Source organism: Narcine bancroftii, chromosome 3, assembly GCF_036971445.1.
Source record: "Narcine bancroftii isolate sNarBan1 chromosome 3, sNarBan1.hap1, whole genome shotgun sequence".
Classification (NCBI taxonomy): Eukaryota; Metazoa; Chordata; class Chondrichthyes; order Torpediniformes; family Narcinidae; genus Narcine; species Narcine bancroftii.
The window spans coordinates 369,706,023-369,732,184 of record NC_091471.1 but is presented as its reverse complement, the minus strand read 5'-3'; the positions used below and the strand labels follow the sequence as shown (position 1 = coordinate 369,732,184).

Below are 26,162 nucleotides of genomic sequence, written 5' to 3'. Positions count from 1 at the left end.
TAGGAAATTTCCTCTTGAAGAAGAATCCTAGGTTGTAAGTCTTTTGGTGGAAGCAATCTTTGATTACCATTAAGCCAGAAGTAGATGGAGACCTAAAAAGGCAAGGATTTGAAATCTTAAGGGTAGTTGGGGATGCAGAATTGATTAGATCAGGCATGCTCTTGTTTAATGGCAGGGCAAGTTCTAGGGTGGGGGGGGGGGTATGGTTGAGAGGAAGTTCCTGCTCCTAATTTATATGTTTTGAATAATTGTGAAACCTCACAGATAAACAAGTCAAAATCAAGATTGTGGCATATGAAATAACAGTACTTTATTGCTTATTTTTAAAAAATACATTTGTTTTGGATTCCATTAACAACACCAAACGTATGTCATCTTAATTATTTTCCTTACCTTGAGAAATATTCCAGTAATCAAATCCATCCAATAGATGACTTGAATGTGAAGGAAAATATGGAAAGAAATGTATTGTATGTAAAGCAGCAGAAACTAAAATTACATTCTATTTTGCTGACAATGTTTTCTTTCTTTGATGGAGAAAGAAGGGGTTAATTGGCATTCTGGCCTTGCAATTGTGTTTCTTAAAACATTATCACTATTGTATGTACTTGTGTAAAAGTTGAGTTTTGTAGACCATGTTTTAATGTTAAATTTATGGGGGTCGACTACTACATGGATATTACTTTTATGGATATTATTTTTGATCGTGGTAAGTATCTGCATCATTTAAGGTGTCAGGAGCTCGGATGGGTGGGTGGCCGGCCAAGACCAGGTGCTGAGTCCATGTTCAGAGTGTTAGAAGGTCCAATGGACAGATGGCTGGGGCCGAGGTGAGAGTCCACAGTTGAGGCATCGGGAACTCCAATGGTCAGGCAGCCAGGGCCTAGGTGAGAGTCCATGGTCAAGGTGTGAGGTGCTCCAATGGGTGCGTGGCTGGGGCCAAAAATAGGGAGTTTGACTTTTATATACGATATATGGAAAATAATGGATTTTTGGGCCATAGTATCGACTTGTATGTACTCCAGTAAATGTAATCTGTCGCTGCATATATAGAATAGCAGTTTAGGAGAAATTGTGGTCATCCATGCTTGCTCTTTGTCTCACCAGGAGCCCATTTAACCTGTTCTTACTTTAGTTTAAGGCCCCAGTCCGACAGTCACTTCTGGGAAGGCCAACAAAGTGTAGCTTTATTCCTCCTGGATGACCAAATGCCATCTTTCTACAAGGAAAGTCCTTCCATTAACTGGGTAATTCTGAATACCCTGATATCTGCCCAAGTATCCACAATATCCCTTTGGATCTCAGAGCTCCGTGGTGCTTGCCCCATTTGTTTCCCTGCCTTTTTAAGATGTTTAGTCTACAGAAACCTCTGTATCAGTAGCTCACACCCAGAACCACTGCTTTAAGAGCTCCTGAGCCTTGTACACATGGGCAAGATCACACACCCTGCATAATTCGGTGATGATGCCTAGAATTAATGACATTAATATGCATGGAAGATTGCACACAATGCATCTTTCAATACCACTCCCCTATGGCATCTTTGAATACCTCTCCCCTATGGCCAAGACCAAAATTGCTGCAGGCTCTTCAACCTCAGCCTTGTCTTTACACATTGAAGAATTTCTGGCTCATCAATTTTCTCCACTGGTGTAAAAACTCATTAAATTATTGAACATTTGTGGCATATTGTGAGCAAGAGAATACAGGACAGAAAAATAATGGAAATAATAGAAATGAAAAAGAGCCAGTGAGATGTAATGTAAAAATCTAAAGCTGTATTTATTGACTGAACAATACATTTTCAAAATGCCCAAATGGATAGAACAAGGTTGAAGTGAAAGTGGGATTAATGTAGAATTAGTTCAAATAGGTGATTAGTAGTCAGCCACACTCAATGAAAAGCCATCCTCCATGATTCTAATTTTCAAAATATCCAGAGAAATAGCAAAAGCAACATTGGACAATGAAGATTTTGCTTCCTGAACACTTGAGTGTATTTTAATGGATTTTGGGTCACTGCTCACAAAAATCACTGTAAAATTTTCCTATCATGTACTGTTTTTAGATAAAACATGACAGGATATCACAAAAATAGATTTTAAGTCTAGTAGTACATTGCCCACAAAGCAAGCTGTTTTGGTCAGTCCGAGCATGCCTGGGCCTGCACTAAGTGCGGGTGTAGGCAAATGTTTTAGGGCTGGGCATGTTTGGAAGGCATTTAAAGATGTTGTTGAGAATTTTCTTGATAACTACAGAGCACCAAACCTATTCCAGTGATTGACAACCTGCTTCAAAGATCCAAAACCACGAAGTGCAACATTTTCATGGAAAATTCATTTTCTACATTTGCACTTGGACATCTTCCCCGCTGATCTTGGTGCAGTCAGTGAGGAACATGGTGAAAGGATTTACCAGGACATTGTGACCACAGAAAAGCTTTATCAGGGCAAATGGAATCCATCAATGGTGGCCGACTATTGTTGAACAATGACACGAGAGGCATTAGATGCTGAGTAAAATTAAAATCAGCGGCAAAACATTTTTAGGTCAGTTCAATTAATGCAATGTGTCAGTATCATTATGTGATTAAACATGCTAAATTTAATAACAAATTAAATGTTCCTCCAAATTTTATTTTTTTAATTAAATTTAGGCAAACAGCATGGAAACAGGCCATTTTAGCCCATGAGTCCATTCTGCCCAATTTACACCAAATTAACCTACACTCCCAGTACATTTCAAACGGTGGGAGGAAACCGGAGCCCCTGGGGAAAGCCCACACAGACATGGGGAGAACGTACAAACTCCTTACAAACAGTGTAGGATTCAAACCCAGGTCCTAATCATTGACCCTGTAAAGGTGTTCCGCTAACCATTAATCTGAAATTATCTTTGTGTTCAGCTTGAATCTGTATATCGTTATCCCCTTTTTTTTTTTAAAAGGAAACACACAATTTGAAAAAATAATATTGTCCATTGCAATCAGTAATATGGAGAAAATGATTAAAGAGTAATGAGTTGGATTGCATTTGCCCCTGGTCTGAGAACAGCTGATGTTCTTGTAAGTCAGCTCCTCTCAGACTTCCACTCCTATATGTTGAAATTGAATTGAATTGTTTATTGTTTGTTGTAATATGTACTGAGAGAAAGTGAAAAGCTTTGTTTTGCATGCTCTCCAGGCAAGGTGACTGCTAGGTACATCAAGCATAGTTCAAAAATTTGGACAAGTTGGGGGATGTCAGATGTAAACATCCAACCTCTGGTTCCACCATTTAGCATGGCGTAATTAGCATGGCAGTTAAAGTAACACTGTTACGGCACCTGGGTTCGAATCCTGCGCTGTCTGTAAGGAGTTTGTACATTCTCCCTATGTCTGCATGGGTTTCCTCTGGGTGCTCCGGTTTCCTCCCACCCTTAAAAAATTGTACAGGGGACTGTAGGTTATTTGGGTGTAATTGGGTGACATGGGCTTGTGGGCCAAAAGGGCCTATTACAATGCTGCATGTCGAAATTTTAAAGAATTTAATTGTCTCGAGTTGTGGAGCAATGACAGGTTGAGCTGAAGGACTAGATGACCTTCCCACCTGAATCATCAGCTGTGGCCACCTGAATAGAATCACCAATCTTCAGTAAGTGCAAGCAAATTACTTGTCATTTTCTTTCATTTGAATTTTATTACCAATGCCTTTAATTAATTTGTTGCTTGAGTTATTTTTATTATCAATTTTCATAATTTTAATTATTTAAGATCATTTGATTTAGCAATAGTTTATATGTCACAAAATATTTCATCCACCGAGAAGGGTTCTTCTGTGAACTAACCAACAGATTACCTCTAACATTACATCCAGTGGTGTAAGAAACAGCAATAACCCTAATGCTGCAACTGTGGAAGGCGAGGGAAAGGGGTACATGACAAATGTCTTCATTCTAAGAGAGAAGCGGTATTGCTGCACTTTCTTGGCCATCTTGTCAATGTGCTAATCCCAGGTCAGGTCATTGGAGATATTTATTCCCAAGAGCTTGAAGCTCTCTGTCCTGTCAACTTCAACACAATTAATGTGGACAGGGTTGTGGGCACTGTCCCCTCTCCTGAAGCCAATGATCATCTAGGTCTTATTGACATGGAGAGGTTGTTATCTTGGCACCATGCCACAAGATTTCCAATCTCTTAATGTCACATCCTTATTTGATGCCTGATCCACTAATAGTGGTGTCGCTGGCAAGTTAGAAGAGGGAGTTCAGCCACTTGTCTTCAACCCAGTTCCAATTTGCAGCCCTTTTCCTCTTTATAGGAGATCTTTTGGCTCTGGAAAGCTAGAACGTCAGGCTTTCTAGATCAGCTTATTGCTGGCAGACAGGGTCGGATAATCAGTCAGATCCAGTGTGATCTGAAGTAAAACACGAATGTCTGCAAACACTGTAAAAACAATGCAGGTCAAACAAAGATAAAGATACATAACCAACTTTTCAGGCTTGAGCCCTTCAAGGTATGGTCGATTTTGTGAACAAATGCTCCAAAGGTATCTGCAAATTAAAAACAATGAGAAATGGAGGGCAGCATCAATGGCTGTTATCTTTTGTTTCTATTAATCACGTTTTTTCACTTGAGCGTCAACAAGATCCAACAGAGAAACCTTTCCATTCAGACTTTCTTGAGGTGCTGAATGAATAGCAGAGTCTAAGCTGTTGGTAAATTTCCATGACAACCATGTGAAATGCTGATATACAAAACATCCATTGTTTTCCCCCAGATTTTGCATGAAATTATCTTAATTATTCCTGGTTGCATCCACCTCTTCTCTTTTGAACGTTGCTTGCAAACAAAACAAAGGGGTAAAAATTATTCAAACACACAGAGGATCAAGCAGTCAAGAGGCATTGGAGATTCCAGTTTTGGAATAATTAACATTGAAAATTCTCTGAAATTTTTATCATACAATTTAAATATTTGACAAAAAATGCAATACTTTATAACCACTGAATCCACATTGTCGTATCACAGTAACAGGGTAAAAATTAATTATAATTCATTTTAAAAGGATTAATTTAACAAGTCACCTTGTATTGTCTTTGAAGTGTAAGAATCATATTGTTATGTATCCAGAATGTAGTTGATCTATCACTTGACCTAACACTTCTATTGCTTCTGTATCAGTTTCACAGGGCCCAGGATAAAACACATCCAGTTTCTCCACAAGTTTATGCCATGTTTCCAGTCTACAAAGAAGATTTCTTCATAACTTTCTAAAAGAATCAGTTTGCTGCTATCAATAAAACAGCATAAAATGAACACACAAAATAACAGTGGGGAATTGCAAGAAAACTGAGAAAGTTTGTAATCTGGTCAATCTAAGTACTTTAGGTAGAAAACTAATATTGGCAAATTAGGCCAAGCGAGAAAAGGTCATTTAAAGATCATGTTAGAGGAAGCACTGCAGTAATTAGATAAGAAGTGGTCAGACTGAAAGATGGAGTTTAACAAAAGTAACTGTGGTTTGGAGTTAGAATGTAGGACGAGCATAGAAAAGCAAGATTACAGGATAAATGAAGATGTGATAAAGGCAGAAAAGCAGCTTCATAAATCCTTTGGTATGTATCATTCTTCTTGTGGATAATGACACCCCTTTGGCCAAATAATTCATCCACAGGAAGAATGGAGAGCAATGCTGTCAAGCAGATGGAAGCAAGACCCAATTGCCAGGCAGATAAAGGCAGCTCCTGCAGAAATTTGTTATTACTTTGTGAGGTAGAGATAATGAACTGCCAGACAAGTTGGTGGACCCTGGTACAATTTCAACTTATCAGAAGCATTTAGCAAGTACATAGTTAGGAAAGATGGAAAAGAAAATGGGCCGAACACAGGTTAGAATATGGGTCAAACATAGGCAAATGGGACTAGCGATGGCAAACAGCTTAATTGGTATGAACAAGTTGGGCTAAGCTGAATCTCACGTTTGCTTTTGTAAAAAGTATCATCATTTATCCTTGTGATAGTCCAGACCTATCACCAATGTATAGAGTTACAGTATCTAGAGTATGTAATGACTGTGCTTACAGCGATTGGCTGAGAGCTTAGCCACGCCTATTGTCTGGGCCTTAAAGGGCTGTGTCCCGAGCCAGGTCGGATCATTCCGGACTGGTCGGCCACCTGTGAAGAGCTCCTGTCTTTTGCTAATAAAAGCCTTGGTTTGGATCAACAAGTCTTTGGTTCTTTCGACGAGCTCTACAATCCTCATTTCAGAATATAGAGAAAAAATAAGGCTAATATTAAGGATCCCAAGGCTAAAAGGACTGGGACATCAGATGCCAACAAATCTAACTGTGGACACATCTAAAATAGAGTGCTTAATTTTGACAGAGGAAGTCTAGTGGAGGACAACAAAATGTATTTGAACTCTGATTCTGGCTCAAGTAACTCAGAATCAGAATCAAATTTATTGTCATGACCAAGTCATGAAATTCGGTGTTTTGCAGCAGCCCTCACAGAGCGAACATTCAGATTATGACCATGTTATAATATTTACTACAAAAAAAACTCAAAAAATAATAGTGCATGAAAAGTCAGGCAATTACTTTGGTTCATTGGTCGTTCAGGAATCTGATGACAGAGGGGAAGAAACTGTCCTTGTGCTGCTGAGGGCTCGTCTCAAGACTCCTGTACCTCTACCCTGATGGTAGCAGAGTGAAGAGGGCATGGCCTGGATGGTGGGGGTCTTTGAGGATAGAAGTTGGTTTTATAAGGCACCGTCTTGTGTAGATGTCCTTGATAGAGTGAAATCTGTTGCCTGTGATGTCACAGGCTGAGTTAACAACTCTCTGGAGTTTATTCTTGCCCTGAGAGTTGGTGCCACCATGCCAGGCAGTGATGCAACCAGCCAGAATGCTCTCCATGGTACACCTGTCGTGTTCCACTGACTTCCTTCTGAAGTTCATAATCATCTTCTTGGTTTTGCTGACGTTGAGCACAAGGTGGCTGTCGTTACACCATTCAACAAATTGATCTATCTCCCTCCTGTACACTTTCTCATTACCATTTGTAATTCTGCTGACAACTGTGGTGTCATTGGCAATGACTACCGACCCCCCCACATCTTCATCGGGCACACAAAACTCAAAACGGTCAACCAGTTTACCTACCTCGGCTGCACCATTTCATCGGATGCAAGGATCGACAATGAGATAGACAACAGACTCGCCAAGGCAAATAGTGCCTTTGGAAGACTACACAAAAGAGTCTGGAAAAACAACCACCTGAAGAAACACACAAAGATCAGCGAGTACAGAGCCGTTGTCATACCCACGCTCCTGTTCGACTCCGAATCATGGGTCCTCTACCGGCATCACCTACGGCTCCTAGAACGCTTCCACCAGCGTTGTCTCCGCTCCATCCTCAACATTCATTGGAGCGACTTCATCTCCAACATCGAAGTACTCGAGATGGCAGAGGCCGACAGCATCGAATCCACGCTGCTGAAGATCCAGCTGTGCTGGGTGGGTCACGTCTCCAGAATGGAGGACCATCGCCTTCCCAAGATCGTGTTATATGGCGAGCTCTCCACTGGCCACCATGACAGAGGTGCACCAAAGAAAAGGTACAAGGACTGCCTAAAGAAATCTCTTGGTGCCTGCCACATTGACCACCGCCGGTGGGCTGATCTCGCCTCAAACAGTGCATCTTGGCGCCTCACAGTTTGGCGGGCAGCAACCTCCTTTGAAGAAGACCGCAGAGCCCACCTCACTGACAAAAGGCAAAGGAGGAAAAACCCAACACCCAACCCCAACCCACCAATTTTCCCCTGCAACCGCTGCAACCGTGTCTGCCTGTCCCGCATCGGACTTGTCAGCCACAAACGAGCCTGCAGCTGACGTGGACATTTACCCCCTCCATAAATCTTCGTCCGTGAAGCCAAGCCAAAGAAGAAGAAGACAGCATTGGAATTGTCTCTGGCCACAAAGTCATGGGTGTATAGTGAATAGAGCAGTGGGCTAAACACACATCCTTGGGGTGTGCCTGTGTCGATAATCAGTGAGGAAGAGACATTTTTAATTCGTACTGGCTGTGATATTCTGATGAGAAAGTGAACTGAGAACTGTTGCTTTGTAAAATTTTACACAGACATAAAGCATAGTAACAGGCCCTTTTGGCCCATGAGTGTGCGCTGTTGGATTACACCCAATTGACCTACAACCCCCAGTATGTTAGCAATTCTATAATTTTAAAATAATGTGGCACAAAGAGCAAGTTAAGGACATGGAAACTCAGGGATAACAAACTTACACTCAATGTCAGCAAAATCAAGGAACTGATTTTGGACTTCAGAAGGAAGTCAGGGGAACATGTCCCAGACCTCACCAAGGGCTCAGTAGTGGAGAGAGTCAAGAACTTCAAATTCCTGGGTGTCAACATCTCCGAGGATCTGTCCTGGAGCCTCCACGTTGTTGCAATCACAAAGGCGGCTCGCCAGTGGCTATAATTTGTGAAGTGCCTGAGGAGATTTGGTATGTCACCAAAGACTCTTGTAAACTTCTACAGGTGTACAATGGAGAGCATTCTGGTTGTATCATTGCTTGGTATGGAGGCGTCAACTCTCAGGACAAGAATAAACTCCAGACGGTTGTTAACTCAGCCTGTGACATCACAGGCACCAGACTTCACTCCGTCGAGGACATCCACATGAGGCGGTGTCTTTTAAAAACAAAAGCAGCCTCTATCCTCAAAGATCCCACCACCCAGGCCTCTTCACTCTGCTACCATTGGGGAAAAGGTACAGGAGCCTAAAGACGAGCCCTCAGCGGCACAAGAACAGCTACTTCCCCTCTGCCATCAGATTCCTGAATAATCAATGTTATTGATTTATCAATACCTTTAAAAGTTATCTAAGCATAACAATGAAAATCACTGCATCAAAGCAGCAAGACACTGCCTGACTTTTTGCACACTATCATTTTTATTTTTTATGTAGTAAATATTATAACATGGTCATAATCTGAATATTCGCTCTGTGAGGGCTGCTGCAAAACACCAAATTTCATAACTTGTTCATGACAATAAATCCTGATTCTGATTCTGAAGTGGACTCCAGAAAAGCAATTGTTTTCACAATGAGTCATCAGTTACTCCAAGAGATTGCCATGAGGCTTTGCAAATCTGGTGAATCAATCACTTCCTAAAGTAAACAAGTCATGTTAATGAGTGAGTGGGAGTTGTTGTTATTCAGTTATCTTCCTCTGGAACAAAGGGAAGAATTCCCTAGTGTCTGTCCTCAGTTGACCTTAGGTTTGTCTTAATTGTGGTCTTTCTCTGAGAATGTTATGACTGGGAAGAGTACGGGGAGTTCTGGATAGTAGTTAGGCACCACTTGGTGTTGATGTTTTGAGCAGCCAGTCTGAATGAAATAAGGCGGGCAGATCATTGAGCCTTTTCTTCCCCTCCACTTCTTTCTGTAACAACGCATGCAATTCTGCCGGGACCTCATGTGCACATTTAAAATTGATACAGTTCTCAACCACCATTAAGTTTCATATTCTGCAGAGTGAAATATTGGTAACAGGCTCAAGAGAAATAAGATTGTCCCAAAGTACAAATGGTTTTGCAAATTACATATAAATAATGGGATCGCAGAATAGCGCAAAATGTGAAAAAGTGCACCTGGTGATAATGTAACATGAACTGTGACTGATAAGAAGTCACTAGGATTTATAATAGCCTCCAATAAAATTCTGTCAATTTTAAAAACACAAAGAATTGAGTCATTACATTTACATTCTGCACAGATCACACAGTTCTTGATTTAAATCAAATAGTTACTCTTGAGATAAATCTCTTAGCAACTGTGATTTCTATTGAGTATATCAACCTTCATTTCTATGCACCCACACGATTACAGTTAAACATTTCCAGGCAAACATTTATTTTTCCTTCAAATAGTACAGTTTTTCATCCTCTTATTCTGACAGGACTGCAAATGTAACCTCAGCAGCCACCTACCATGGACAAGAGCAGACACAATACAGGCAATTTAAGCTCTCTCTCTTCCACCTCCGTCTCTCAATACCTTTAAAAGTTATCTAAACATAACAATGAAAATCACTGCATCAGTCCTGAGACAGATCATTTCTTGGCGAGAACGGTTTCGACTGTTTGAGTTCACGGGCCATACTGATGATTTATTGAGCTTCGTTAAAGTTCATATTCCAAATTTATTATAATTACATTTGTGCACGCAGTACACGTCAAAGCACAAGTTTTTTTTTTTAAAGAATTTGCAAATAAAGTACATGTTTTTCTAGCATGGTCCCTGGAATACATTGCTCAGTTTAATTTATCAAACATTGTATCAGACATGGATTCTAAATAACCATTCTATTTCAGAGTACTTATTGTCCAGTGGCCAAATAAATTGACCATTGGGATCAGGCTAGGATCCAAAATTACTGAAGCCTATTCAATTTCATGTGTGACTTTGAAGTATTTTCATACATCTGTTATTTTTCAAATTATTAGTGAGACGAAAATTTAACTAATTCTCAAGATTCTAAAAGGGGAGGGTAGACAGAGGGCTCTCATAAAGCTAAAAGCAACATAAATCCAAGAACAATAATGAAGTACTATAATTTTAAATTATATTTATTCTTTAAAATCCTCTGATAAGAGATCTGGAGCAACAACTCCATTCTGTATGACACCTCATTTCGGCTCCGATCATTAGACTTGCTGCATCATTTCAACATTTTCAACAAATCAAGTAAATAACAATGATTTCATAAAAGCCCAGAGGACCCCAAAACCCAGGAGCAACAGATATTCACCAAGATAAATGGTTACTTAAACAAAAGTTGATTTTAATTACCTTTAAACATGAAAACTGAATCACACTTTAACTTATCACTATTGACTTAACTCACCTAACTTAATCCCCTTCTAATTCTAAGCGCACATGAATGTATTGTGTGTGTCAGTTCAGAAAAGTTTTTTGGTTCACAGATAAATCTCACTTCTCATTCCTCCAAGTTCACTGGTTGCAGGAAATTCTTATACTGAGGACAGAATTTAACATTTATAAAGTTCACCAGGCTTTGGTGCTTGAAAGGTAAATGGTTACCACTCAGGAAGGTTCTTGTCAGTTTTCAGAGAGAGATTTGTTGTACATTGACACCCACAACTGATTCTTTTAAAAAAAAATCAGCCACTTCAGTATCTTGCCGAAAAAACTTGTCCCCACAGGGATCTCCAGATGATAACCTTTTTCTTTCAGGTCACCACAGAATGCCTTTTTGTTTCTTTTATTCCAAGTGAAACATTAGACAGCCAGTCCTCTCCTCTTGCATGAACCATAAGGGCTTTGATCAAGCTGAACTAAGTACTCGTGACCCATCTTCCAAATGGGGTTTTCCACAAGCTTGCCAGCTTGTCCTGTTCCAGTTCCTGCTGCTAACTGTAAAACTGTAGAACTGATCTCTCTCTCTCTCACACACACACACACAGAGAAAGCTTGTTTTCCTCTCTCTGCTTGCAAAACCACATGGTCCTCTTAGAACAGCAAGTTTCACTGCAGACAATCTGCAGTTCCAACGAGCTCTTTCATCTGTTGCCTTTTTGTAAAAAAACAATCCATTAGTGAAGTCTCTTGGGCACTCTCCAAAGCTTCTGCAAAGACTTTTGTCCCTGATATGTCTAGCATGGGGCACAGCTCCAGTATTTTAAATAAGATCTGTTTTAAAGTATTTGTATGTGACCTACACTAAAACCTGCCCCAATTTATCTCCCAAATATATATCTATATTCTGTCACATACTAAATTCCCAAAGATCCTGATTTCAGATAATCACATACAATCCCTCCCAGCTTACAGTTTCTGACAAGCAGTCAAAACAAGAGAAAAGTGAAAAAAAAAATCTCATTCAGTCTGAACTTATTCAGGAGAAATTACTTTTGGGAACATAATGTTTGCCTGCTCACATTACTGACCTTTGCTCTACTTTGGGTGCTCTGACTTGCAGGAAACTGGCACCAAAGAAAATGGTAAAACACAAAAGTCTGCAAACACTGTGGTTGAAGTAAAAACACAAAGCTGGAGAAACTCAGGTCAAACAGTGTACGTTATATAGCAAAGATAAAGATACAAACATTTCAGGCTTGAACCCTCAAGGTAACAGCAAAATGTTAGCAGGCATCTGAATAAAATGCTGGGATGGGAGGACCAGGGGAAGGAAAACAGGCCCACAGGCAGGAGGTAATAGGTAGATAAGAGAGGCAGGGCATACCACCAAACAGGGGAAGGGAGGATTGTGCTACAAATGGAGTGTGAAGGGGTGGAGAGCTGGAGGAAAGAAGAGGGAAAGGAAAGAGAGGGAGAATGTGGAGTGGTCTAGCAGAAGCCACAGAAGTGAATATTAATGCCATCCAGTTGGAGAGTTGCCAGATGGAATGTGACGTGTTGTACCTCCAATTTGCAAGTGGTCTTGGTTTGGCAGTGCATGGACAGACATGTTGGTGTGGGAATGGGGTGCAGAATTGAAATGGTTGGTCACTGGAAGATACCTGTCATTGATACAGATAGACCGAAGGTGCTCAGCGACGTGATCTCCCAGTCTGCGTCAGTTTCTCTAGAGAAACGGTAGAGAAGCCCACGGTGGGAGCCCTGGATGCAGTTAATGACTCCCACAGATTCACAAGTGAAGTGTTGCTTCTCTTTGAAGGACTGTTTGGGGCTCCCATTAGTGGTGAGAGAGGGGTTGTGGGTGCAGCACTTCCTGTGGTCAAGGTAGTGTTGGGACCATCCCTATGGAAGGTAAAGAGGGGAAGATGTTGTAATGGAGGATTAAAACCATATACCCAGATGCTTTTTGCTTATGTGGAACTGACGACACTGGGTCCACACGCAGGTCACCTTACTTTCAGAACTAGCAGATGTAATTAAACTCAGCCATGGGGACTTATCTGAAGATACACTTTGAAATGGAATTCCACTGTGAGGCCCAGGGAAAGCAGTTGTCAAATGCAACACTCTGAAATTGACGAATTGGTCACAACCTGTCTTGCTCGAGAAGTTTTAATGAGTCTTTGTATCTACGAGATAAACCAGGAAATCATAACATCCTGGTTCCATAATAATTAATCTTCTAAATTGTAGAATGTAATGTTCAGTTTTGATTTTGACTGACAAATGTTAGAGGGAGTAGGCGCATGATTAATTGTTTTTGGGGTATATAAGCCTGTGGTCCTGCTGCTGAAGTTTAGATTCTCCGAGGGGTGGGAACACCCCTTGTCAAGAAGGAAGAACAGCCAGAGTCCGAGCAACGTCCCGGTCGGGGGAGGTGGAGAAGCTGCTACCAGCGCCCTGACAACCTACTACAAGTGTGCAGTCGTTGCCTCGCTTCGGCAGTTGGGACCAGTCCAAGCGTTGATAAGTATAGTTGGGAAGGGCTTGCATATTGTAGTGTGAAATCAGCTTTTGAATTAGTAATAAACATTTGTATAAACTGAACTGCTCTCGGTGTGTGTGTCTATTTTCTTTCGGTAGCTCAAACACTGTGACCAATCTAAAATGAACAAAATGAGAGGTATAAGTTTACCCAAGACAGATGTGGTGGTGGAATCTTGTCGGGTTTGAAAGTCTTTCCCTTATCCACCTATTACCTCTTGCCTGTGGGCTTGTGAGCCTCTCCCTGCCCACCAGGCACCTGTCTATGTTTTGTTCATACATTGATATGTAAATTTAAATTTAGACATACATCATGGTAACAAGCCATTTCGGCCCACGAGTCCGTGCCGCCCAATTACATCCAATTAACCTACTCCCCCAGTACATTTTGAACGGTGGGAGGAAAGTGGCGACCCCGGGGAAAACCCATGCAGACATGGGGAGAACATACAAACTTCTTACAGACGGTGCGGGATTCGAGCCCAGGTCCCTATCGCTTGTCCTATAAAGGCATTGTACTAACCACTACACCAACTGTGCTCCCCTTGTAATATCTGAAGATAATATAAATACATCTATACATTTGCTTATAAAGTGCCTGTTTGCCCTGTTAAGTTTCTCCAGTGTTGTGCTTTTACAGCAAAGAGATCATTTATGAAATATGAAAAATTGGGTGGACTTAAAAATGCTCTAACTGCAAAAAAAAAACTATTTCATAGGAACAAGGATACAAAGAGGATTTAATCTCCTCGAGTTCATTAAGGTGGCATATGAAGATTAAATTATTTCCTTGGTTAAAGTTAGCTGAATTCGGGATTAAGGCACAGCAAACAAAAATCTTGGTATTTTTCTCAAGAAACACACATTATGATTTCAATGCAGTAAATTACACTTGTGCAGTTCGCTTTCTTTCAGTCATCAGCACTTTTCTTTGGTAACTGTTCATGTTTATTTTGTGACAATATACATTGTTACTGTGGTATTCTGTCTGCATTTTTTACTTTCATTTGTCTCTATATTCAGATTTTCTGAAAGTTTTTAAGTTACAGTCAAACCCCACCCGAGTATCCGGAACCTATGAGGGTTGGTAGATGCCAGAGAAGTTAGTTTGCCGGTTGCTTGAGATTGAGTGTTGCCTAAATGGCGAACTGACTGCTAGGGAGTACCAATTTTAAACTTTCATATTTTGTACCTATTTAGTTTCTATAATTTTTTTTTGCCAGTAGCTTGAATTTTGGATAACGGGGATTTTACTGTATTTGCAAAAGTGATGTGAATGTAAAAAGTAACAGAACCTCCAATATGACCAAAGGAGAGTACGTTTGTTTACTCCTAATGATGATGCAAAACCAAATTCTTTCATTGGTCTGGCCTTGATTTGATATTATCTGTTTCTTTATCATGCTTGCTTAAACCACATTTCAGCTCTTAATGCTGCCCGATTCCAAGACTCATGCCCTTTGTACATACTTGGTGTACGATTTCAATCAGACTTTTGGATTAAATGCCAGACTTAAATCTTAAATTGAGCTTGATAACATGATGCATGTACTATTTACTGTACGTCTGTACATATTGGCAAAAATATTTTTTATCTTCAAATTGAAGCTCAATCCCATGCAATTTTAATTTAACTTTTTTAAAGGTTCCTCAGTACAATTATTCATTTAAAGAATTAAAATTCTTATAAGGTACACACACTTCCAAACATGACAGGTTTACAACGATTGTCACTGATATCTCAGTTTCTTCAGGTATTGAGGAATCGTGTGTGTGTGCGTGTGCGTGTGCATATGAGAGAGGTCATCTCTGAAATCAATCAGAAAGGTACAGAATAGTGAAAGTGAATATGATGGACAAAAGACAGCAGAACTTATGTATCAAGGGTATTTTTAAAAAAATACTGTCATTTATCACTCTGCATCTGCTTCAGATCATTAAAATCCTATCATTGCAATTACAGTCAGAATAAGAGTGAATACAGAAGCAAAAAACAAACTTCGAGGGCACTCATCAGGTCAGGTCGTCATTCATGGATGGAAATAAATGGCCATGAATTCAAATCAAAAACCTGCTAACCCTTTAACCCAAAACAACCCTCCCCAACTACTGCCTGGCCCACTGAGATCCTCCAACAGTTTGTTTTTTTTTCCCAGGTTCCAGCACCTGTAGTTTCCTGTCTCTCCAATATGTCATATATTTCTTACCGTAGCATTTTTCCAGCTATTTATTTTTCCAGCTTGGCAGTTCATAAATGGATTGTTAAGGCTCGTTATCACAGCATAGGTTTACAAAGCACAAAACAAATGACAGATTTTAACATTGAATGACACATGAATATGCAGGAAAATTAAAGGATATGAATTGTGCAGGCAGAGGAGATTTAGTTTAATTTGCATCAGGTTCAGGTAAGACATTGTGGGCAGAAGGGCCTGTTCCTGTGTTGTTTAGTTGGGATATTAACCTACATAATTCAAGAAAAAAGTTTGAATATTTAAATAGAATCTTGATTCTGTTTAATTTTGTTTATTAATTGACTTAAAAATCTGGACTGAACAATTATATGCTCTTAAAGTGGAACAACTTCTATTTGCTTCCTCACTTAATTACAGTATCTCGACATTTTTGCACTTTGCTGAGATCCTCTCTAAAGTTTCACTGTAATTGACTTTGCAATGTGTTTAGGAAAAGCATGTTTTATGGTCAAAGTTCTTTACCTGTATGGATTTGTTAGGTGATTTGAATTCCTCCAATATCATTTTACTGGTTGGTTCTCCCAAGCAAGTAAAACCTTTTTTACAAAGTTAGCTTTTCTGCTTAACAGATTGTGGAAAATTATCTTTAAATCCAAACACAATGTCATACTTTTTTTTGCTATCACAGAAAGCTTCAAGTTGCAGCTAATAAACTGGAACATTGCCTTTGACATTTGTAGTAAAATACAGTAAAACTCCGGATATCCTGCACCTATGGGGATTGGTAGATGGAGTTAAGTGCATCTTTCGGTTGCTTGAGACATAATTTTACAATGCCTAACTAATACACCCGCATTAAGAATAAACAGTTTAAAAGACAAAATACAAAGATACTAGACTGTACTTACATGGAACAAACTTCACTTGCATGAATATATAAACCTTTGTAGCATTTTACTTTAGATTCAGTCACATTCTTTGAAAACATTTAATCATCACAGCATCTGCAGGTTCTTTCCCATCCATGAAGCTGCCCAAAAGGCGAACAACACTCTTCTAGATAATTAACCTCCTCTCCTTCATTTACAGATAAAGCCTCTGACTGGTATAACTCTTACAAAGCAGCAAAAAGGAGACAATTTAAGGACATATGGTGTATTTATAGAGAACTGTTCACAACTGAAATAACTATATTTAATGCTCTCATATTTCCTTCTGAGTTTACAACTACTAACTAGAAATATAACACTGGGCTCTATGACAGCAGAAAATTCTGAAAATGCTCAGTAACTATTGTCAGTGAAATGGTAGAACTGGGAAGACTGAAATGAAATTCTTTTTAAATGATGAAAGTGGGGGACAGGCAGAACGAATAATAGAAGCAGCTGGAGAATGAGAACAAAGGTCAGTCAGATTAATCTCAGTGAGAGGAAAAGCTTTCAGAAACATTGATCCAATACAGGATGAATAATAACTCAAAGGGAAATGGAGTAATTCAGAGAAGGATAAATTGTGTTTAACCAAGTTGATATCATTTACTCATGAGATCAATAATAATGATCAGAATAAAACATGAGGTGCACATAGACTTGCAGATGATTTTAGATAATGTGCCACAAATAGGCTTTTTTATCAAAGTTACAGTAAGTAAAGTTGTTGTGCTCCTTTACATTGTACATTGTGCATAGGACTCCAAACTCTCATGCTCAAGTTAAACCACTTGGCATTAATAGCATGGATTCAAAGTTGGCTAAGTAACAAAGAACAGAGTTATGGTGAATGGCTGCCCTTCAAGCAGGAGAAAGGTGAATACAGATGACAGAGGTGTGGTGGAAAATGTGTTGATCAGAAGCATCACAGTCTGGTCTGGGGACACCAATATCCCTGAGTTTAAAGCGCTGTAAAGAGGTAGTGGACACAGCCCAGGGCATCACAGGCAAAACCATCCCCACCATCGAGAACATTTACAAGGAATGTTTCTGATGGAGAGCAGCAGAAATCATCAAGGATCTACATCATCCACCACATGCTCTATTCTCACTGCTACCATCAGGAAAGAGATATAGACTCGTTTCACCAGGTTCAGGAACAGCTGCTACCCCTCCACCATCAGATTCAACAACAAACTCAGAGGCTCATTACTTTTGAACTTGATTTTTTTCTCTCTCTGTATTGCACAGTCAGTTTGTTTACATTTATTTATTTGTTCTTGAGTATGGTTTTATGCGCTACCATTATTTCTGCCTCGCCCACAGGAAAAAAAAATCCCAGGGTTACATATGATGTCATGTACGTATTCTAACTCTAAATCTGAATTTTGAACTTTGAATACTGGCATTCCAAGTCCATTAGTTGTCTTGATCTAGGCAGTGAATGAGACTTGGAGTACAAGTCATGAGGGAATGGACAGAGCTATGCATCTTGGTAGGAAGGGCAAGAAGAAGCAAGAATTAAGAATGATAATGCTATGTTGGCATTTGTTTCAAAGGGAATAGTGTATAAGAATAAAGAGGTGTTGATGAGGCTCTACTGGTGAGACCTCATTTGGAGAACTGTGTGCAGTTTTGGGCCCCTTATCTTAGAAGGGATATCTTGGAGAGAGTTCAGAGAAGGTTTACGAAGACGACTCCTGGAATGGAAGGGCTAACATATGAGGAACATTTAGCGGCTCTTGGACTGTATTCATTGGAGTATAGAAAAATGAGAAGGGATCTCATAGAAACATTTCAAATGCTGAAAGGATTGGACAGAGAAGATGTAAGTTGTTTTCCTTGATGGGTGAGTCTATTTAAAACATAGATAAGGAGAAATTTCTTTAGCCAGAGGGTCGTGGATTTGTGGAATTTGTTGTCACATTCAGCTGTGGAGGCCCAATTATTTGGGGAGTTTAAAGGGGAGATTGATAGATATCTAATTAGTCAGGGTATTAAGGGATCTTGGGAAAAGGCCAGAACCTGGAACTAGATGTGAGAACAGTTTAGCGCAGGGTAGATATGTGGAGCAGACTCGATGGGCTGAATGGCCCACTTTTTCTTGTGATCTAATCTCAAAGGGATACTGGAGATAGGCACCTGGAGACGTGGTATGTTCATAAACTTTTGGAAGCAGCAGGGCAGATTGAGAAAGATTACATACGTCTTGACAATCAAGATAAGCATAGGGTGTACAAGAGGGGAGGTTATGCTGGACCATTATAAAACACTGACATGACCTCAGCTGGACTAATGCATTGAATTCCAGTTGCTGTATTATAGGAAGAGTGTGAAGGCAGTGGAGAGGGGGTCCAGAAAAAAATTAAATGGAGAATATAGAACAATACATCACAGTACAGGCCCTTCGGCCCTCGATTTTGTGGTGAGCCATATATTCCTTCCAAAAAACATCAAAGAGCACAAAGGGAATTTCAAAAACTGTTAGTTTCTGATTTGAAATATTTTGATTTTATTTCTAAATTGACTTTACATTTAAACTAGAGTTTAAATAGTTATTACTTGTACTCATTACTAAAGAGAAAAATGCTTGTGAGATTGGAGAAACTGTTTTTAGAATGAATAACAAACTGCCACAATCCTTGAAAATCATCTTTGATAATGTAATTCCTGGGCCCCAGGATAGTTCACAAAATGCATTTAAATATTCTGTCCCACATTGAACCATATTACTTGGAATGTTCCCACAAATCTTTAAACTTTAAAATTGAGTGCACCTGATTCATTTTAGCCTGATTAACAAGAACAAATACTCTTTGAAGGTTTGAAGCAGACAAACAACATAAATGGAGACCAATAATCCTTGAATGAGAACAAACAGCTTTTGTTTGGAGTAGATTAAAAGAAGGGTTTGATGACAATTCCTGATGTTTGATGAAAATCCCTGCATTATTATAAACTGTGTCCATTCTTGTTTTCCATATTGTACTTGTGGCTTATCTCAATGAAGCTAATAAAACTGAAAATCAGGATAGATAGATATCAAATGATGTTAGTGTTGTCTCCGCTCCATCCTCAACATCCATTGGAGCGTTTTCATCCCTAACGTCGAAGTACTCGAGATGGTAGAGGTCGACAGCATCGAGTCCACGCTGCTGAAGATCCAGCTGCGCTGGGTGGGTCACATCTCCAGAATGGAGGACCATCGCCTTCCCAAGATCGTGTTATATGGCGAGCTCTCCACTGGCCACCATGACAGAGGTGCACCAAAGAAAAGGTACAAGGACTGCCTAAAGAAATCTCTTGGTGCCTGCCACATTGACCACCGCCAGTGGGCTGATATCGCCTCAAACCGTGCATCTTGGCGCCTCACAGTTTGGCGGGCAGCAACCTCCTTTGAAGAAGACCGCAGAGCCCACCTCACTGACAAAAGGCAAAGGAGGAAAAACCCAACACCCAACCCCAACCCACCAATTTTCCCCTGCAGCCGCTGCAACCGTGTCTGCCTGTCCCGCATCGGACTTGTCAGCCACAAACGAGCCTGCAGCTGACGTGGACTTTTACCCCCTCCATAAATCTTCGTCCGCGAAGCCAAGCCAAAGAAGAAGTATTATTCATTTTATGTTATCATGTAATCTCATAATTAGACTGGCTTCAAGAATATAAATAGAGAAAATGCTGAAATGGACAACCTTGGCAGATCAACCTTTAAGAATATATTACAGGTATCCCCCGCTTATCAAAAGTTTGCTTTACACTACTTTGCTTTTATGAAAGACCTATAGTAGTACCTGTTTCACTAACCGAAAGAAATCCAGAGGACTTTCGATTTTACAAAAAAAGGCTCCCTGAGCAGCGAGAGGGGCACCGCCAAACTCGTTCCCCGGGATCTACACTCAGAATCAAAAAAAGGCACCCTGAGCAGCGAGAGGGGCACCGCCAAACTCGTTCCCCGGGATCTACACTCAGAATCAAAAAAAGGCACCCTGAGCAGCGAGAGGGGCACTGCCAAACTCGTTCCCCGGGATCTACACTCAGAATCAAAAAAAGGCACCCTGAGCAGCGAGAGGGGCACTGCCAAACTCGTTCCCCGGGATCTACACTCAGAATCAAAAAAAGGCACCCTGAGCAGCGAGAGGGGCACTGCCAAACTCGTTCCCCGGGATCTACACTCAGAATCAAAAAAAGGCACCCTGAGCAGCGAGAGGGGCACTGCCAAACTCGTTCCCCGGGATCTACACTCAGAATCAAAAAAAGGCACCCTGAGCAGCGAGAGGGGCACTGCCAAACTCGTTCCCCGGGATCTACACTCAGAATCAAGCTTTGAACAGTAGATGACTCTCTTCCTCTCTCTCCTACACCCCAGTATCCTGTACCTCCGATGACTCAGCCTAACATCCCACTTCTCAGCTTTCCAGTGTGCTCACTGTCTTCCCGATTCTAGTTAGTGAAACTACCCTGTACATACATTATTTCTACTTTATATAGGCTGTGTATTTATTACTATATGTTGGTGTTAATTTAAGTTTTAGGTGTTATTTGGTTGGATTTGGTGATTATTTTTTGGGTCTGGGAACGCTCAAAATTTTGGTAATCGCTTCTTCACTTTATTCCATTTCAGCTTTCGAAAGGTTTCATAGGAAAGCTCTACTTTCTGAAGAATCCATTCAACCTTTAAATAGATTGTGGATCTATGATTTTTTTGAGTAATTGTACTTGGGGATTTCAATTAAAGACCAATGTGGAGATTGTAAAAACAAAACTACTAAAATTATATTTTTGGGTTTGATTTATTTGTACTTTGCATTTGGTTGTTTTATACTATTTATAGTTGGACATATTGAATGGCAAAGCAAGTACAAACAGGCAAATGGTTTAGCCCTCTTTCTAATTCTGATACATTTATTATATCAGGAAAAAGTTGAGGGCACTAAATACAGCAAAGGTTATAGGACCACAGAGAATCCCAGCAGCAGTACTGAGTACTTGCTCTCCATAATTCACTCTGCCTTTAACCAAACAGTTACAATCTCGATACAACAATCCCATTCAACCAATAATATGGAAAGTTACTCAGGTACAACTTGTTCACAGAGAATTGGATAATCCCAATGTGAGAAATACAGCCCGATCAGCTGACTCTCATTGATTAGCCAGCCACTTAACTCCATCAGTGCCAAGTTTGAGTTTTTCTCAGGACCACTCAATCCCAGTCATCTCACAACACTGGTTCAACACAGAACCAAAGAGATGCATTTGACAGGTCTGATGAGAACGTATCCTGTTGATCTCAAGACAGCATTTAACCAAGTATGGCTTCAAGAGGTCCTGGTAAAACCAATGTCAATGGACATCCTAGGAACAACATTGCAATGGTTGAAAATCGGAATTACTGCAGGAATTCCTTGGGTAATGCACTGGGCCCAAACATCTGCTGCTTTATCAATGACATTCTATTCATCATGTTTTCACAAATGTGAATGTTCATTAATGTTCAATGGTTCAGTTCCATTTGCTCAGCAAATAAGAAACTCCTATCTACTTGCAGCAAAACCTAACCTTTGATATTTAATGGATTTGTCATCATGGAGTCTTCATCATCAACCTCCAGTAAGTTGCCACTGGCCGGAAACTGAACGGGATCGATCACAGAAGCTCTCCAGCTCCGAGAGCAGGTTGGAGTGTAGCACAAGAAGGTTCACCCCTTCTAAAGGATATTTAGACATGGGTAATAAGTGCTGCTACAAATGCCAACATCCCCAAAAAATTAATAAAGGAAATAATCAAGACAATTTATTAGCTACGAAAGGTCAATAAAAAAAAATCAGAGGTCATTTTAATGAATGGAACTATTTCCCTTCTTAGTCATTTTTAACTTTATGAACTTTGTTTGAGCAGAACCAAAGCACCACTGCCACCTTGTGCTCAGAAGTGACCTAGAGAATATTAATCTGAAGAAATGTTTCAGTTGTTTAGTTAATGTTAGAAATAAACATCAAACATTTCAATAAATTCTAGCAGGTGTCTTCATTGGTTGGTTAAAGGGCCAAACTTCATCTTATCATAGTAACATAAACAATTTAAATTTCCAAGAAGGAGAGACACAGAGTTCCCCAAAGTTTTATGCTAGAAGATCAGCAATTAATCTTATCTGAAGGTTGGGTAGAAATACTTCAAATAACACCATGTGGAAACCCACTTACCAGTAAGTGAATCAGCTCCCAAAATGGCAGATATGCTGTGGAAACACAGGTTTTTATCTGGGCTGATGACATCACTTCCTGTCCATGTGACAGAAGCAATGATGTATATAAGCCCAGTATGCAAACCTGGAGGTGGCAGTCTTGCACTAGACCCCACAGTGTGCACGAGGGTTTCCCTGTGTAGACATCAACTTGACATGTAAAGCAATGTCTATCGTAGCTGAAGATAGAATACTTTTCTACAACTGTGTCAATCAGTGGTGTTACATCACAGACCAGCAGCAATGGAAATTTGCCAAGGCAGTGTTATTTTCAAAATATTTTTATTATTAATTACTACTAATATAACACCCTTTCTAACCTTATCTCCCAACTATGTGCAGATATACTTAATTGTGAACCATTAGAGCTTGGATACAATTCTGGAAAGTTATCCCAAAGTCAGTCTTAGAAATTCCAGTATTGACACAAAGACTCTTAAACTGAGGCAAAGAAATGATTATGAATGAGGTGGGAGAGACTGAGAGACAGCTGATCGCAAACTCACGAAACCGTGACGAGTTACTCCCAGAGTGAAATTCCTTTTAGATGAGCAGTGAAAGGGGATGGTTCCTTTCATAGAGGAACTAAAACGAGTGACTTTCACAATATTTCCAGAACCCAGACACAGGTCGGTAAAAATTGCCAACATAATAATCGCGATCCAAATGCAGTATTTGTCCTGCTTCCAGTACCTGGGTCAGTCAAAGTGCTCTTTCTTTTGGTCATGGTGGGATTTAATAATTCCCCTTCAAAATGTCCTTCATTTTGGCAACAATGTGGTACACTAATTCCTTTTTAAAATGGCCCTTTCTTTGGTCACAGTGGGGATTAAAATTCCTCCGGACAGGGAGAAACAAACAAATTGTCCATCACCACACAAAGCCACTCCAGCACAGTCTTCCTTCAAATGACTCCCTGCTCCTTTAAAATGGCTGCTGATCACAAAGTGTGCTCTTCCTTTAAGTGTGTCTCTCCACACCTGTGCCTGGATAAAAGCAACAAATGTTCCTTCATTTCCTCCTGAGGATAAACACGGCACAGTCTGTACCTAACTGTTGCCAACTCATTTCTCTCCATAGTTGTGAATGGTCACAGCTGAAACTAGCCTGACATTTGTTAACCTTTAAAGTGACAGTCGTATTAAAATGAAATGCTTCATAATACCTCCCACCAACAAAGAACATTTTGAGTTGAAAAGCAAACTTTTATCTGCAACCTACAATGTTTGAAATAATACATTCAGTATTTACATAATATGGACAAATAACATTTCCAGTAACAGTGTAAACTTAACATCTTGACAGGCATTCAGCAATTACATTATCCTTTCCTTGAATATGTTGTCATTAAATCATATTCCTGCAGAATTAGACTCCAGTTTAACAATTGTCTATTTTTGTTTTTCATTTTAACTCAAGAACACTAGGGATTATGGTCAGTATACACAAATGGTCCTTGAGCTGAGCAGATGTCAACATTGAAATGCTGCAAAGCCAGCACGAGGAACAGTAATTCTTTCTCTATGGCAGAATAATTATTTTGATGTTTATTGAATTTCTTGGATAAGAAACTGGATAGTCAATATCATTTCAACCATTCTTTTGTAATAGCACCGCTCCCACAGCTGCATCACTAGTATCTACTGCTAAAGAAAATGGCTTCTCAAAGTCAGGTGACTTAAGCACAGGCTGGTGACATAAAATGGCTTTCAGTTTATCAAATGCTTCCTGGAAAAGTCTGTCCAAACAAATTTTTCATCCTTCTTCAGAAGGTTAGTCAAAGGAAGGGCGATATTTGCAAAGTTTTTACAGAACTTTCTAATATTACCCCACCAATCCCAAAAACCTCCCAACAGCTTTCTTACCCATGGAAAAGGGAAACTCAGAAATAGCCTGAACTTTCACCTGAACAGGTGCCAATTTGTCTTGACCAACTACATGCCCAAGATAGAGGTAAATCACAGGATTCTGTTGACACTGTGGTTAAGTTAAAAAAAACCACACACACACAAAGGCTCAAGCCCAAAACGTTGGTGATGTATCTTCACCTTTGCTACATAAAGGCACTGTTTGACCTGCTGAGTTTCTCCAAATTTGTGTGTTTTTTCACATACCCAAGATAAGTCACAGTAGCATGGCCAAATTCACTTTTAGCTAAATTAACAGTTAGGTTGGCTTTTGAAAGTTCGTCTAACAATTTCTCTAACTCAGAGATAGGTGCTTCCAGGTGTCATTCCCCATAACCAAGTCATCAATATAAGCTCTAAACCATGAATTACAGAATTGACCATGCTTTGGAATGTCCCTGGAGCATTTTTCATTCCAAATGGTAGAACATTATATTCATATAGCCTTTTTAAAAAATATTTTATTGGTGTTTATATTAAACATTATAATTATAACAGTATTGATTTGCAACAGGTAATGAGGCAAATTAATATCTTTCTGCTTTTGACAAACACATGTCAATTGATGCTTTCAATGCAAAGAATCCCATCCAATATATGAAATATAATAAAAAAATGTTTTAAATAGATTTCTATCAATACTAATATAATAAATTAAAACATATCAATGCAGTCAAGGAACAAAGTGTGTTGTTCATATCTCTTCAGAGATGTGGAAATTTGTTCGCAGTTATATTAGCTGCAGATTTCATTCTGCTTCTGAAATCTGGTTCCAGCAAAATCATTTCCAAGTGAACCAGTTACTTTGAGGCTCCGACACCTCAGCAGAATATTACTGTAATCATTTGTTCCATCAATGAAAATCGCCAACTGTCTCTAGTACACGAAAAATATATACCAGGAGCATTTAGGACTTTTTAGTGATGACATCATGTAATCCTGACAAGGTTTTGTTTTGTAAAGATGCCACTGACTTCCAGCTCAAATTACAACCAGTGTAACCTGTCTGTATCTGAGGATGATGTGCAGGCAGCCTTCAGGAGAATGAATCAAAGGAAATCACTACTAAATATTCTCAACTCCGGAGTGGGAATGTGAGGGTTACAAACAGTACCATCTCCAGCAGGCACCAGCACACTAACAAACAGTAAATGAATATCAACTAATAAGTATATCAAATGAACCTGGTCTCCAGTATTGCCACCTGCTTTGGATGAGGGATGGACCCCGAGCATTTGGCCCTCTGGAGCTGCCCATGGCCTACAGCCTGAAGTTCAGTGATGGTCTATATACAGCAGCAGCAAACAAAAGGAGAACAGACGGAGACTGCATGTGCTTGGCTTTTTCAAAGCAAGACCCCCCCCCCCCCCTTGTGGCCTGCGAGGACCAATCGTACATCAGCCTCAACTGTGGGCAGATTTAATCCTTGTCCGGCAGGTGAGGTGACTAACAACTAG

At 39.9% G+C, this 26,162-nt stretch overlaps 1 long non-coding RNA gene across 3 annotated transcripts in view; it reads right to left on the bottom strand.

Annotated features, from left to right (window-relative positions):
* Window positions 1-26,162, bottom strand: part of LOC138759597 (uncharacterized) — a 114,090-nt gene that overhangs the window by 68,292 nt on the left and 19,636 nt on the right. The window contains exon 1 of one of the 3 annotated variants that reach the window (XR_011354985.1): window positions 22,758-22,826. The exons of 1 other annotated variant lie outside the window; for it this stretch is intronic. This is a non-coding gene — a long non-coding RNA (uncharacterized lncRNA). Of the gene's footprint in view, window positions 1-22,757; window positions 22,827-26,162 lie in introns of those variants that run through there. One more of the 3 variants, XR_011354986.1, reaches the window with a different exon arrangement.